Genomic DNA, 14,274 nt, shown 5'->3' with positions numbered 1-14,274 from the left:
TTACCACTCCCAGGTCCCTCACATTATTTTTTTCTCTCTATTGTATGATTAGCGTTTGTAGTATACTCTGTTCTAATTATTATCTCATCCAGTTTTCCATAACGGAGTAGTTGGAATCTGTCTTCATTGAACATCATATTGTTTTCCGTTGCCCATTGAAAAACTTGGTTTACATCTTCTTGGAGGTTACCCGTGTCTGTCCTCAATAGATGACAGTCTCATGCAGATCCTAGTATCGTCTGCAAGGATGACACTGCTGCGGATTACATCTCTCTCTGATATGAGGATGAGGAACAGGATGTAGATTATAATATATCTTTCTCGCCTACGTTCTAAGGAACACAGTACTAGGAAATTTAGGTGCTTTACTGAGTTTATGCGAGCTGTGAAGGTCCTCTGCATATTCTTTGACTCAGCCGTTTCACCTGCCGTGAAAGAGTCCGTTAGTACACAACAGTATTCCTGCCAAGAGAGAACGAGTGACCAGAAGAGTATCATCATTGTCTTGGCATCTCTTATTTTGAAAGTTCTAGTTATCTAACCTATCATGTTTCTTGCAGTTGCGATAGCATTTTTAGCAGTGCTCCCTGAACTTTTCTGTATAGTCCTTGTGGCTTAGCGCTTCTTTTTGATTATAATAATCCCTGAACTTTAGATGTTCTGACATTATCACTCCCAGGTCTCGTATTTGTTATGTATTCTGTTGAGTGGTTTGAGTTTGTCTTGTACTCCGCTCTTGTTTTTATCTCCTCCATTCCTCAGTAAATTTGTAACTTAATTTTATCCAGCAGTCCTCTAGAAGACTTGATCTCTATCAGATTGGAGGCTCTCTATGTATGTCTTCTATGGATGTCACCTTCATACAAATTTTAGTATCTTCTGCAGAGGATGATACAGTGCTATAATTTATGTCCCTGTCCATGTCAGAAATGAGAGTGAGCAAGCGGGACGAGTACCTTGCCTTCTTGCTGTTGATGCTGATGCCGATACTATTATGAGTGCTAGTTGTGCTGTTACTTCTGGTATTACTACTGTTTCGCTCAAGTTAGGTTCATTGAAAGCCGGTGAGAGGCTCTTGATCAAAGGAATGGGACTTCTTCCTTAGATCGAGCCTGAATGTTTCGTATCCCTAGGTGCGGTGTGACCCCTACGGATTTAGCGCTTCCTTCCTATATTATAATAAATAATTATACTGCTGTTGATGTACTGTTACTAATGCTGATGTTTTTGCTGCTAGTGGTAGTGTTGCTGCTGCTTCCTGTACCCTGGTGGTCGAGCATGTCGGGTAGGGTCTGCACCATGGTGAGTGCATCTTTATAGTGTTAGACGCCCGGTGAGAGAGGGAGGGTGGCAGTAAGGAAGTGTGTGCTGGTGTGGTACACATTGGAGGAAAAAATAGCAGTAGTGTAGGGCATCCCTTCTCTCTGCCGGAGTCGGTATTACCTCTGGGTTCTGCCTCTCCTCTTTTGTGATGTGAATTAACTCTGCCATTTTATATAAACAAAGACATAATTTGCCGAGTTCATTATTTGTGACTTGAATACCAAGCGCTGGTACACCAGCATTTGTTATCAGTGGGTGGGGTAGCATTATGACCAACACCAACGTAGACTAACCAGATACCACCATCTATTTAACATTTGAAAGATGGTACTGACTTGATGCCTAATGTCATTATTTATCAAATTTAACTTCTTTTTTTTTACTGCCCTTACGTCTCAATTATTAGTTTCGGCATTTAGATTCTATTTGTATCCCTTTGTTGTTGCTAGTGTCCGGGTAAAGTGTCGTAGTTAACCTTGTTTATTCTTGGTTTTTCAGAGACCAGGGAGACAGTTGGGGCAACCACTCCCTGTAGTTATTTCTCAGCGTCGTACTAATATGGATGCATGCATTTGAACTTTTTCTAGTGTTGATTTGTTTTCAGTGTTACACACTGGTACAATGTGCTTAAGCATTGCTCGCACATGCGTAAATTAAAGGGAGCATCTGGATATGTGAAGGCCATCCTTAGGTTTCTTAGCCTAGATTTTACCGCTAACATTTTTATATTAACACGTTGGGTTTAGTGTAATATTTACATAAAGTTTTCAATATCTGGTCTTTCTTGGAGGGTTTAACTCCAATACCCGTATCTTCGATCATTCTTATAGCACTACCTCGTCCAGTTGTTAGAACAGCCATGCTGTGATGGCAGCTGGGCGTCGAAATCCAAAACTGAACAAGATATATAAATTTCAAAAATAATATGTAATACATACAAAAAATACATAAATTTGCATAGAAATAAATACACAAGCAGTTACAGATTTGCCAACCATATGGAAACGATGACGTCATCAGTGTTAATATGCAGTTAGCTGCAACATTACATTATTATAATCAAGGGGGAAGCGCTAAACCCGGAGGATTATACAGCGCCTGGGGGGGGATGTGGAAGGCATTCAGGCTTAATTCGGGGAACTGGAGCACAGATCCAATTCCCTAAATCAAGAGCCCCTCACCAACATCAAGGAACCTTCCTTGAGGGGTGCAACATTACAGATGCCCAGTGTTTTGAACACTGAAATGTTACTCACTCACTCATAGACTTTAAAATGCCTGTTTCCCAGATTTTGCATATTTTTTTTTTCCAAATTTTAACATCAGTATTATTAATCAGTGCCCTTGGCCCTTGTGAAGCTTCATTGATTTTATCCTGGCAGTGAAGGAGTGCTGTACATTGTTGAGCTGTGGTACACCTGTCTTGAAGCAGGTGTCAACTGTCCCAGACGTGAAGACATCAGACTGCAATACCACAATCATTGGCCAACAACGGTTCCTATCACTGCCTGGAAGTGACTGAGATGGAGTAATGGTGTGAGGGAAGTTGTGGGTGATGAGTGAGGGGTTGTGAGAGGGAATAAAGGAGGGGTTGAGAGAGGGATTGAAGGAGGGAATAAAGGAGGGGCGGGAGAGATGATGGAGGGGGTTATGGGAACGGGTTGGGAAGGGGTGAAGGAGGGAGAGCATCGATCCAGTGTTGGCGCCCGAGGATCTGCTCTGGTCTGAGTCCTGCGAGTGAGTCATCTCTACCCTTCTTCCCCCCTCGTACCTCCTCTCCCTTCCCAACCATCCACCCGGCGTGTGCGCGTGCGTGTGCGTCACGTGGCTGCAAGTGAAACACTCTTCTATACCAGGCCAGAAGTCTTGTTACTGACTTCTCTCTCTCTCTCTCTCTCTCTCTCTCTCTCTCTCTCTCTCTCTCTCTCTCTCTCTCTCTCTCTCTCTCTCTCTCTCTCTCTCTCTCTCTCTCTCTCTCTCTCTCTCTCTCTCTCTGAGATATCACAGCGCCGTCAACTACTTAGCATCATCTTAGGTGGGTGGGTATGGCGCCAGCGCCTCGTCTTGAGTGTTCTTGATGTGACCGTATTACTGAAACTTACTGTCAACACTGTACAGCTGCATCTTGTGTTCTGTCGTTTCTCACTCATCATCACTCATAATGTAAGTGTAAAAAAAAAAAATGAAAATCTATCAGTTTCTGATCAGCTGAGTTGTGGTGCTTAGTTGGGCCGCCTGTCACTTCATCAGTACTTTTTAAGTGTTAATCAGGTCACTAATTAGGAGTTTTGGTCCAGGAGCGGGGCGCGGGGGCAGTGATCCCAGAAACAATCATTATACACAAGTAACCCCCACATAAAGAGAGGAGCTTACGACGACGTTTCGGTCCTACTTGGACTTTGTTTATGGTCCAAGTCGGAACGAAACGTCGTCGTAAGCTCCTCTCTTCTGTTTGCAGGTTACTTGTGTACTGTTCCAGTCACGGTATTGCACTTTTTTTTGTTACTAATCATTATGTGGGTAGGAAGGCACAGGTATTAGGTAGACGACAGGCTGTCAGAAAAATGATTCCCAAGTATTGCACAGCGTCTTATTTATCATTTTGTTGGTTTTCTAAACCATGTATTCAATTTCTTAAAGAATGTAAAAAAAAAAAAAATCGTAATAGAACTGTAGAAAATTTGAAACAGAACAAAAGAGAAGTTTCGCATTGATTTTGGGTTGTATGATTTTAAATTTGCCAATTTTATTTAAATGGTTTTTGTGTAGCAACTAGAGAATGCATATTCTGATTGGCTTCAAATCTTTAATGCTGCTGAATCCCCCCCCCCCCAAAAAAAAAAAAAAGTTTGGATTGATTTTGGGCTATAAGTGCCATTTTTATTGAATCTGGGAACATTAAAATACTGATTTTTATTTGACAATTTGTGAATGGTTCATGTAATCTGCTAGGCTTCTACGTTGGTAACTTAAAAATGTAATTTCTGAGCGCCCCAGACTTAGTGATGGTGTATTTTCCTCTGAAGGAAATTCGTACTGTTATTGAGGCGTGTTTAGCGCTTAGTTCTGATTGTAATAGGAATAATATTGGGCCATGTAGGCTGTAATTCGTACTTTGCCAGGTCTATTAAACTGGTGGGAATATTGGTCTCGTTCTGATAGCTATAGAATGCCTCTTGTTTGGTGCTAAATGGCTGTTGTGTCTTAGTGGAAGTGTCTGATTGGTTTTCGGCCACATGGGTGGTGCCAGTTTGCCATTTTTATTGAAATTAGGATATCAGTTTCCAGGCGATAACTTGTGAATGCCACTTCTGTTTGACGTCAGATCTTCAGTGATGATATTTGACTCCAATAAAAACTTGTGTGGTACTCTGTATTATTCCTTTTTGCTTTCTGGGATAATGGGATATAAGGGATACCGCTCTTGGATCGTGTAGCCAGTGAAACATGTCTTGTTTTCCGGTATATACCTTTTCAGTGGTGAGATACAATAGGATAGAGGACGTAGTTATCAGGGACCAAAGATTATTTTATTATTATTATTATTAGTAGTAGTAGTAGTGGGTTGTGGTAATAGTAGCACTGGTAGTAGTAGTGGTGGTACATGTAATAGTATTGTTATTGACAATTTGCAATTAGTATTTTTTATTGTTTATTTTGTAAAGGCTTGTAAGTAATGTACTTTTATAGGAGTGTTACTGTAAATGTTTGGTCAGCTGTAATTGTCTCATTCTTTTGTGTCATCTTTGTCTACTCTGGTGCCATCATACTCACAATTAATGTTATTACTTGGTTGTTAACATTGATGCTGTTATATTCTTAATGAATGTGTACTCTTGAATGTGTTCTTGTTTTTGTTCACGTGTTGCAATCCCGCCCTGGGGTCTCACTTGTTTTTGCTCACGCGTTACACTCCCGCCTTGGGTCTCGCTTGTTTCTGTTCACTTGTTACACTCGTCCCGGTCCCCACTTGTTTTTGTTCGCTTGTTATACTCCCGTCCCGGGGCCCTCACTTGTTTTTGTCGCGTCTTGTACTTGTCATTTACCTGTTTGTTCTTTACACTTTTGTTGAGTATTTGACTTCTGTTTGAAGTGTGGTTAATGACACCGTGAGTACCTGTATTAACAACAACGTTAAGCCCATACAGTGGACTTTATAAGGTCAGTATTGAATACATCAGAAGTGTGTGTGTGTGTGTGTGTGTGTGTGTGTGTGTGTGTGTGTGTGTGTGTGTGTGTTCACACACACGCAGGAAGGAAGGTTAGGTGTATGGTAATATCTGCAGTGCTGTATATACATATAATCTTTTTCGTGCATTCTATACTGACTTGAAAAAAAAACTGTATCTAAGTGTTATTTACTCCGCCTTGTCGGTATTTATATACCCTTGCGGTTCCAGTTTGTTTTAAATCTTGCGTAGTGTCTTGCTTACAATTCTAACAAACTTGTTTCCCCCCGTCAGGATGTGTGACTCTGGCAGTTGAGGTAGAGCCGGGAGCCATGCAGGGTAAGTTACTCAAGTGACAGACACCTACTTCAGCCTAGCTTCTACTCTATGTGCTCTTGAGGTATTTATATTACCTTATATTTTGGTAAGGTATAGTTGAATTTACAGAAGTTTAAGTGGTTGCGAGGTATTTATCATAGGCAAAGGCGGAGTATTTTTTTTCAGAATGGTTGGTAATATGCCGCTGTGGATAAAACATTGACAGGCGGGTCCAGGAGCTGAGTCTCGACCACAGCAACCACAATTAGGTGAGTATACACACACACACACACACACACACACACACACATATGTATATGCGTACGCACGCATATACAACAGGCCTAGTGTCTAATCGACATGTGCCTAGGACAAAATGGTAATTAACACACACACACACACAGTATTAGAACAGAAGTTGAAGGTTTGGTACACAAATGCAGATGGATTAACGAATAAACATGAGGAATGGCAAGAAAGAATCAATGAGAAGTCCCCAGACATCATAGCAGTTACAGAAACAAAACTCACGGAGACAATAACAGATGCAATCTTCCCACCAGGATACCAGATCATGAGGAAAGATAGAAGGGGCAGGGGGGGAGGTGGGGTTGCTCTGCTCGTAAAAAGCAAATTGAAATTCGAGATAATGGAAGGCATAGATGAGACGGGAGAAAGAGACTACATAGCAGGTACACTTCAGTCTGGGGAACACAAAGTGGTCATTGCAGTGATGTATAATCCACCACAGAACTGCAGGAGGCCAAGAGAGGAATATGAAGAGAGCAACAGAGCAATGGTGGACACACTTGCTGAGGTGGCAAGAAGAGCTCACTCCAGCAGAGCAAAGTTGCTGGTTATGGGGGATTTCAACCACAGGGAGATTGACTGGGAAAACCTGGAGCCACATGAGGGTCCCAAAACATGGAGAGCCAGGATGTTGGACGTGGTGCTGGAAAACCTCATGCACCAACATGTTAAGGACACTACCAGAGTGAGAGGGGAGGATGAACCAGCAAGATTGGACCTTGTGTTCACCCTGTGCAGCTCAGACATTGAGGACATCAAGTATGAGAGTCCCCTAGGAGCTAGCGACCACGTGGTTCTGTGCTTTGAATACATAGTAGAGCTGCAAGTGGAGAGAATAACAGGAGTTGAATGGGAAAAGCCTGACTATAAAAGAGGGGACTACATAGGGTTGAAGAACTTCCTGCGGGAGGTCCAGTGGGACAGAGAACTGGCAGGAAAGCCAGTAAATGAAATGATGGAATATGTAACAACAAAATGCAAGGAGGCAGTGGAAAGGTTTATTCCCAAGGGCAACAGTAACAACGGGAAGACCAGAACGAGCCCCTGGTTTACCCGACGGTGTAAGGAGGCAAAAACAAAGTGCAATAGAGAATGGAAAAAGTACAGAAGGCAGAGAACACACGAAAATAGGGAGATCAGTTGCAGAGCTAGGAATGAGTACGCACAGGTAAGGAGGGAGGCCCAGCGACAGTATGAAAATGACATAGCATCGATAATCAAGACTGACCCGAAACTGTTGTATAGCCACATCAGGAGGAAGACAACAGTCAAAGACCAGGTGATCAAAGGCGATGGGACCGGACAACATCTCCCCATGGGTCCTTAGAGAAGGAGCAGAGATGCTGTGCGTGCCTCTAACCACAATCTTCAACACATCCCTTGAAACTGGGCAACTACCTGAGAAATGGAAGACAGCTAATGTAGTCCCCATATTTAAGAAAGGAAACAGAAACGAGGCACTAATCTACAGACCTGTGTCTCTGACATGTATTGTGTGCAAAGTCATGGAGAAGATTATCAGGAGGAGAGTGGTCGAGCACCTGGAAAGGAACAAGATTATAAATAAAAACCAGCATGGGTTCATGGAAGGCAAATCTTGTATCACAAACCTCCTGGAGTTTTATGACAAGGTAACAGAAGTAAGACACGAGAGAGAGGGGTGGGTAGATTGCGTTTTCCTAGACTGCAGGAAGGCTTTTGACACAGTTCCCCACAAGAGATTAGTGCAGAAGCTGGAAGATCAGGCGCATGTAAAAGGGAGGGCACTGCAATGGATAAGGGAATACCTGACAGGGAGGCAGCAACGAGTCATGGTACGTGAAGAGGTATCACAGTGGGCGCCTGTTACGAGCGGGGTCCCACAGGGGTCAGTTCTAGGACCAGTGCTATTTTTGATATATGTGAACGACATGATGGAAGGAATAGACTCTGAAGTGTCCCTGTTCGCAGATGACGTGAAGTTGATGAGAAGAATTAAATCGGACGAGGATGAGGCAGGACTGCAAAGAGACCTGGAGAGGCTGGACATGTGGTCCAGTAACTGGCTTCTCGAATTCAATCCAGCCAAATGCAAAGTCATGAAGATTGGGGAGGGGCAAAGAAGACCGCAGACAGAGTATAGGCTAGGTGGACAAAGACTGCAGACCTCACTCAGGGAGAAAGACCTTGGGGTGACCATAACAACGAGCACATCACCGGAGGCACACATCAACCAAATAACTGCTGCAGCATACGGGCGCCTGGCAAACCTGAGAATAGCGTTCCGATACCTTAATAAGGAATCGTTCAAGACACTGTACACTGTGTATGTTAGGCCCATACTGGAGTATGCAGCACCAGTCTGGAACCCACACCTGGTCAAGCACGTCAAGAAGTTAGAGAAAGTACAAAGGTTTGCAACAAGGCTAGTCCCAGAGCTCAAGGGAATGTCGTACGAGGAAAGGTTAAGGGAAATCGGACTGACGACACTGGAGGACAGAAGGGTCAGCGGAGACATGATAACGACATACAAGATACTGAGGGGAATAGACAAGGTGGACAGAGATAGGATGTTCCAGAGAGGGGACACAGGGACAAGGGGTCACAACTGGAAGCTGAAGACTCAGACGAGTCACAGGGACGTTAGGAAGTATTTCTTCAGTCATAGAGTTGTCAGTAGTGGAGGCAGGAACCATACATAGTTTTAAGAAGAGGTATGACAAAGCTCAGGAAGCAGAGAGAGAGAGGATCCAGTAGCGATCAGTGAAGAGGCGGGGTCAGGAGCCGAGTCTCGACCCCTGCAACCACAATTAGGTGAGTACAATTAGGTGAGTACACACACACTTTCCTCTCGGCATTGTAAAAGAGTCCTGCAACGCTGTATAAAATCTTTAAAATATGTAAAAAAAGTCTTAAAATACTATGTAAAAAGTCTTAAAATACTATGTAAAAAAGTCTTAAAATACTATGTAAAAAAGTCTTAAAATACTATGTAAAAAGACATAAAACACTAAAAAAAAGGCCTTAAAGTCTTAAAACTCCATGTGAAGTCTTAAAACATTACACACTAAAAAGTCTTACAATTGTAAGCAATTTTTCCAATATATTTATATTTTTCAGTCAAGCTTATCCTGTTGATTGATGCAAAGAATGACATCGTCTCCGGCTGTCAGCTCCTCACATCTTTCTGTCTTTTTCTCATTATCTACCTGTTTTTCTCATCCACCTGTATTTTTCTCATCAGCTTGTCATTTTCTCATCCACCTGTCCTTTTCTAGTAATCACCAGTCGACCACGATGCCTGATCACAGAGCGGGCCGCGGGGGCGATCATCCTGGATCTCTCAGCAGATATTATCCAAGAGTTAGCTAAGTAGATCACATTGTAGTTTCTAAGACGTGAAAGGAATGGACTCGAAACGAGCACATAATAAAGGGGAGAGGTTGTCATAGAGCAGAAGAAACAAGTACGAGTAAAAAAATTTAAGAATAATAATGTCAGATGATATTACACTTAGGGAACACAGTAAAGCAGATGCAGCAAACGCTGGAAAAATGACAGGGTAATAATGAGAACATTCAAAACAGGGAACTAGGTTACAAACTGTGATTAATATCGTCACATGTCAAACACAAATGCTGTATTAGAAGAGTTATTAAGGAAACGTTTCGTCTCGTATAAATCATCCACGATACATCTTCACTCTGCATTTGTCTTACAGGGAAGATAGAGAGAATGTCAAATCACTTTTGTGCTCTCACATTTGGAATATTGCTCTGACCTGACACCTCCATTCCCCCGTAGTCAAAAAAGCATTTAGACTGCTGGGTTCACCACAAAGCCCCTGGAATGACCTCTGGAGTGAAGAGATGCCTGATAATATACACTTGGAAGATACTGGAATGCCAAATCTACATACTAACGTAACTTACTGGAATGAGGGACATGGGGGTAAGTGTAAGATAAATCCAGCTTTGGGCACAATAAAAGAACAGTCAACATATGTGGTCCAAGTCTTCACCTTGCTACCAACACAGATAAGAAATATTTCCGGAACAAGTATACAAGTCTTCAAGAGAAAACTGTGTCACTGCCTCCATCAAGTGTCAGATCAACGAAGCAGTAATGGCTGTGTGGACCAGGGGACTGCTGATAGCAACAGCCTGACTGAACAGATATTTAGCAAGTGTACCATTGAACAGACATTTAACAGGTGTACCATTATTCCACCCATTAGTTCTCACATCTAATAATGTATCTACTTTTCTAAACAATGTCGACAGTATGGTATTCACTGGTCCAACCTTCACTATGGTGCCCCTCCCCACACAGTGGTGGTGCTCCTCCCCACACAGTGGTGGTGCTCCTCCCCACACAGTGAAGACACTGTGGTGCTCCTCCCCACACAGTGAAGACACTGTGGTGCTCCTCCCCACACAGTGAAGACACTGTGGCGCTCCTCCCCACACAGTGAAGACACTGTGGTGCTCCTCCCCACACAGTGAAGACACTGGTGCTCCTACCTACACAGTGAAGACACTGTGGTGCTCCTCCCTACACAGTGAAGACACTGTGGTGCTCCTCCCTACACAGTGAAGACACTGTGGTGCTCCTCCCCACACAGTGAAGACACTGTGGTGCTCCTCCCCACACAGTGAAGACACTGTGGTGCTCCTCCCCACACAGTGAAGACACTGGTGCTCCTACACAGTACACTGTGGTGCTCCTCCCCAGTGAAGACACTGTGGTGCTCCTCCCCACACAGTGAAGACACTGGTGCTCCTATCTACACAGTGAAGACACTGTGGTGCTCCTCCCCACACAGTGAAGACACTGTGGTGCTCCTCCCTACACAGTGAAGACACTGTGGTGCTCCTCTCCACACAGTGAAGACACTGTGGTGCTCCTCCCCACACAGTGAAGACACTGTGGTGCTCCTCCCCACACAGTGAAGACACTGGTGCTCCTACCTACACAGTGAAGACACTGTGGTGCTCCTCCCTACACAGTGAAGACACTGGTGCTCCTATCTACACAGTGAAGACACTGTGGGGCTCCTCCCCACACAGTGAAGACACTGTGGTGCTCCTCCCCACACAGTGAAGACACTGTGGTGCTCCTCCCCACACAGTGAAGACACTGTGGTGCTCCTCCCCACACAGTGAAGACACTGTGGTGCTCCTCCCCACACAGTGAAGACACTGTGGTGCTCCTCCCCACACAGTGAAGACACTGTGGTGCTCCTCCCCACACAGTGAAGACACTGTGGTGCTCCTCCCCACACAGTGAAGACACTGTGGTGCTCCTCCCCACACAGTGAAGACACTGTGGTGCTCCTCCCCACACAGTGAAGACACTGTGGTGCTCCTCCCCACACAGTGAAGACACTGTGGTGCTCCTCCCCACACAGTGAAGACACTGTGGTGCTCCTCCCCACACAGTGAAGACACTGTGGTGCTCCTCCCCACACAGTGAAGACACTGTGGTGCTCCTCCCCACACAGTGAAGACACTGTGGTGCTCCTCCCCACACAGTGAAGACACTGTGGTGCTCCTCCCCACACAGTGAAGACACTGTGGTGCTCCTCCCCACACAGTGAAGACACTGTGGTGCTCCTCCCCACACAGTGAAGACACTGTGGTGCTCCTCCCCACACAGTGAAGACACTGTGGTGCTCCTCCCCACACAGTGAAGACACTGTGGTGCTCCTCCCCACACAGTGAAGACACTGTGGTGCTCCTCCCCACACAGTGAAGACACTGTGGTGCTCCTCCCCACACAGTGAAGACACTGTGGTGCTCCTCCCCACACAGTGAAGACACTGGTGCTCCTACTTACACAGTGAAGAAGACACTGTGGTGCTCCTCCCCACACAGTGAAGATACTGTGGTGCTTCTCCCCACACAGTGAAGACACTGTGGTGCTCCTCTCCACACAGTGAAGACACTGTGGTGCTCCTCCCCACACAGTGAAGACACTGTGGTGCTCCTCCCCACACAGTGAAGACACTGTGGTGCTCCTCCCCCTACACAGTGAAGACACTGGTGCTGTGAAGACACTGTGGGGCTCCTCCCCACACAGTGAAGACACTGTGGTGCTCCTCCCCACACAGTGAAGACACTGTGGTGCTCCTCCCCACACAGTGAAGACACTGTGGTGCTCCTCCCCACACAGTGAAGACACTGTGGTGCTCCTCCCCACACAGTGAAGACACTGTGGTGCTCCTCCCCACACAGTGAAGACACTGTGGTGCTCCTCCCCACACAGTGAAGACACTGTGGTGCTCCTCCCCACACAGTGAAGACACTGTGGTGCTCCTCCCCACACAGTGAAGACACTGTGGTGCTCCTCCCCACACAGTGAAGACACTGTGGTGCTCCTCCCCACACAGTGAAGACACTGTGGTGCTCCTCCCCACACAGTGAAGACACTGTGGTGCTCCTCCCCACACAGTGAAGACACTGTGGTGCTCCTCCCCACACAGTGAAGACACTGTGGTGCTCCTCCCCACACAGTGAAGACACTGTGGTGCTCCTCCCCACACAGTGAAGACACTGTGGTGCTCCTCCCCACACAGTGAAGACACTGTGGTGCTCCTCCCCACACAGTGAAGACACTGTGGTGCTCCTCCCCACACAGTGAAGACACTGTGGTGCTCCTCCCCACACAGTGAAGACACTGTGGTGCTCCTCCCCACACAGTGAAGACACTGTGGTGCTCCTCCCCACACAGTGAAGACACTGTGGTGCTCCTCCCCACACAGTGAAGACACTGTGGTGCTCCTCCCCACAGTGAAGACACTGTGGTGCTCCTCCCTACACAGTGAAGACACTGTGGTGCTCCTCGCTACACAGTGAAGACACTGTGGTGCTCCTCCCTACACAGTGAAGACACTGTGGTGCTCCTCCCTACACAGTGAAGACACTGGTGCTCCTACCTACACAGTGAAGATACTGTTGGGCTCCTCCCCACACAGTGAAGACATTGTATGCTCCTTTGTTTATCACCACTTATCTTTTCCTTCTGTAAACCATCGATGCTATTTCAGTGTTTTAAATTTATTTTCCTGACTACTGTCTCTTAGCTCTGGAAGCAATTTTCCAGCAGACACAAAGTGGCTGTCTTATACTGGGAGGCTGGACATCCTGACGTTCTGGCCAATGAATTCACAGACTCAGTTGCCTGTTCCGCAGTTAAAGACTTAAAAATTTTTCACAGGGAAGGTCCATTTTCAGACCTTCCAGTACTGTCTCTGCTTCTCCGAGACTGCTGTCAATGGCATTGGTCTGAATCAGTAATCACCAGACTGCTTCTTGTCAGTATTTCTAGTTATTTTCCCTCTGTCCTTTTCCTCGTCTTCATATTCGACATAGGACATAAATTATAGTACTGTATCATCCTTTGCAGACGATACTAGAATTAGCATGAGTTTGTCATTCACTGAGGACACTGAAAATTTCCAAGCAGATATAAACCAAGTCTTTCTGTGGGACATTGATTGCAATATGGTGTACAATGAGGACAATTTTCGGCTACTTCGATATGGAAATAAAAAGTGGAACTGAGTATAAAGTTAACCACTCAGTTTAGCTCAAAATTAACGTAAAGGATTGAGTGGTAATGTAGGAGGATCTCGCTTTTAAGGATCAGAACAGTATCATCACCCTGGAGAGTAAAAATGATAGGATGGATAACGAGAACCTTCAAAACAGAGATGTCAAGCCAGTGATGGTGCTCGTTAAGTCACTTGTCCTCTCGGCTGGAATATTACTGCACAACCAGACCATTTTAAGGCGGGCGAAATTGCAGATGCTAGAGAATAAACAGAAAACTTTCAGTGTAAAAATTCAACCGAGCACCTAAATTACTGGGAAAGTTTGAAGTCCCTAGACGTAGTTTTTGGAACGCAGGCGAAACAGACAAATCATAATTTACACCTGGAAAAATGCTGAAGTGAAGGGATTCGTTCCATTAAAATGGTTAGACATGTGAGTACATTGTTTGTCATGTCACTTTGTTGTTGTGATTGAACAGAATGGAATCTTTGAAAGAAAGAACAGCGTGTGTGTGTCTGTACTTACCTATTTATACTTGCCAATTTGTGGTTGCAAGGGTCGAGTTACTGCTTTTGGTCCCGTGTATGTACTCACCTATTTGTACTCACCTATTTGTGGTT

The 14,274-nt window shown here is 45.0% G+C and overlaps 1 long non-coding RNA gene across 1 annotated transcript in view; it reads left to right on the top strand.

Annotated features, from left to right (window-relative positions):
* The window catches only part of LOC138853478 (uncharacterized), a 31,147-nt gene extending 25,059 nt beyond the window's left edge, over positions 1–6,088 (top strand). Inside the window, exons 2-3 of the long non-coding RNA XR_011392664.1 lie at positions 5,787–5,831; positions 5,997–6,088. This is a non-coding gene — a long non-coding RNA (uncharacterized lncRNA). The remainder of the gene's footprint in view (positions 1–5,786; positions 5,832–5,996) is intronic.
* The last annotated feature ends 8,186 nt before the right edge of the window (positions 6,089–14,274 follow it).

This window comes from Cherax quadricarinatus, chromosome 31 (assembly GCF_038502225.1).
Source record: "Cherax quadricarinatus isolate ZL_2023a chromosome 31, ASM3850222v1, whole genome shotgun sequence".
NCBI classification, from domain to species: Eukaryota; Metazoa; Arthropoda; class Malacostraca; order Decapoda; family Parastacidae; genus Cherax; species Cherax quadricarinatus.
The sequence above is the reverse complement of the archived record's forward strand: the minus strand, read 5'-3'. Positions and strand labels throughout refer to the sequence as shown.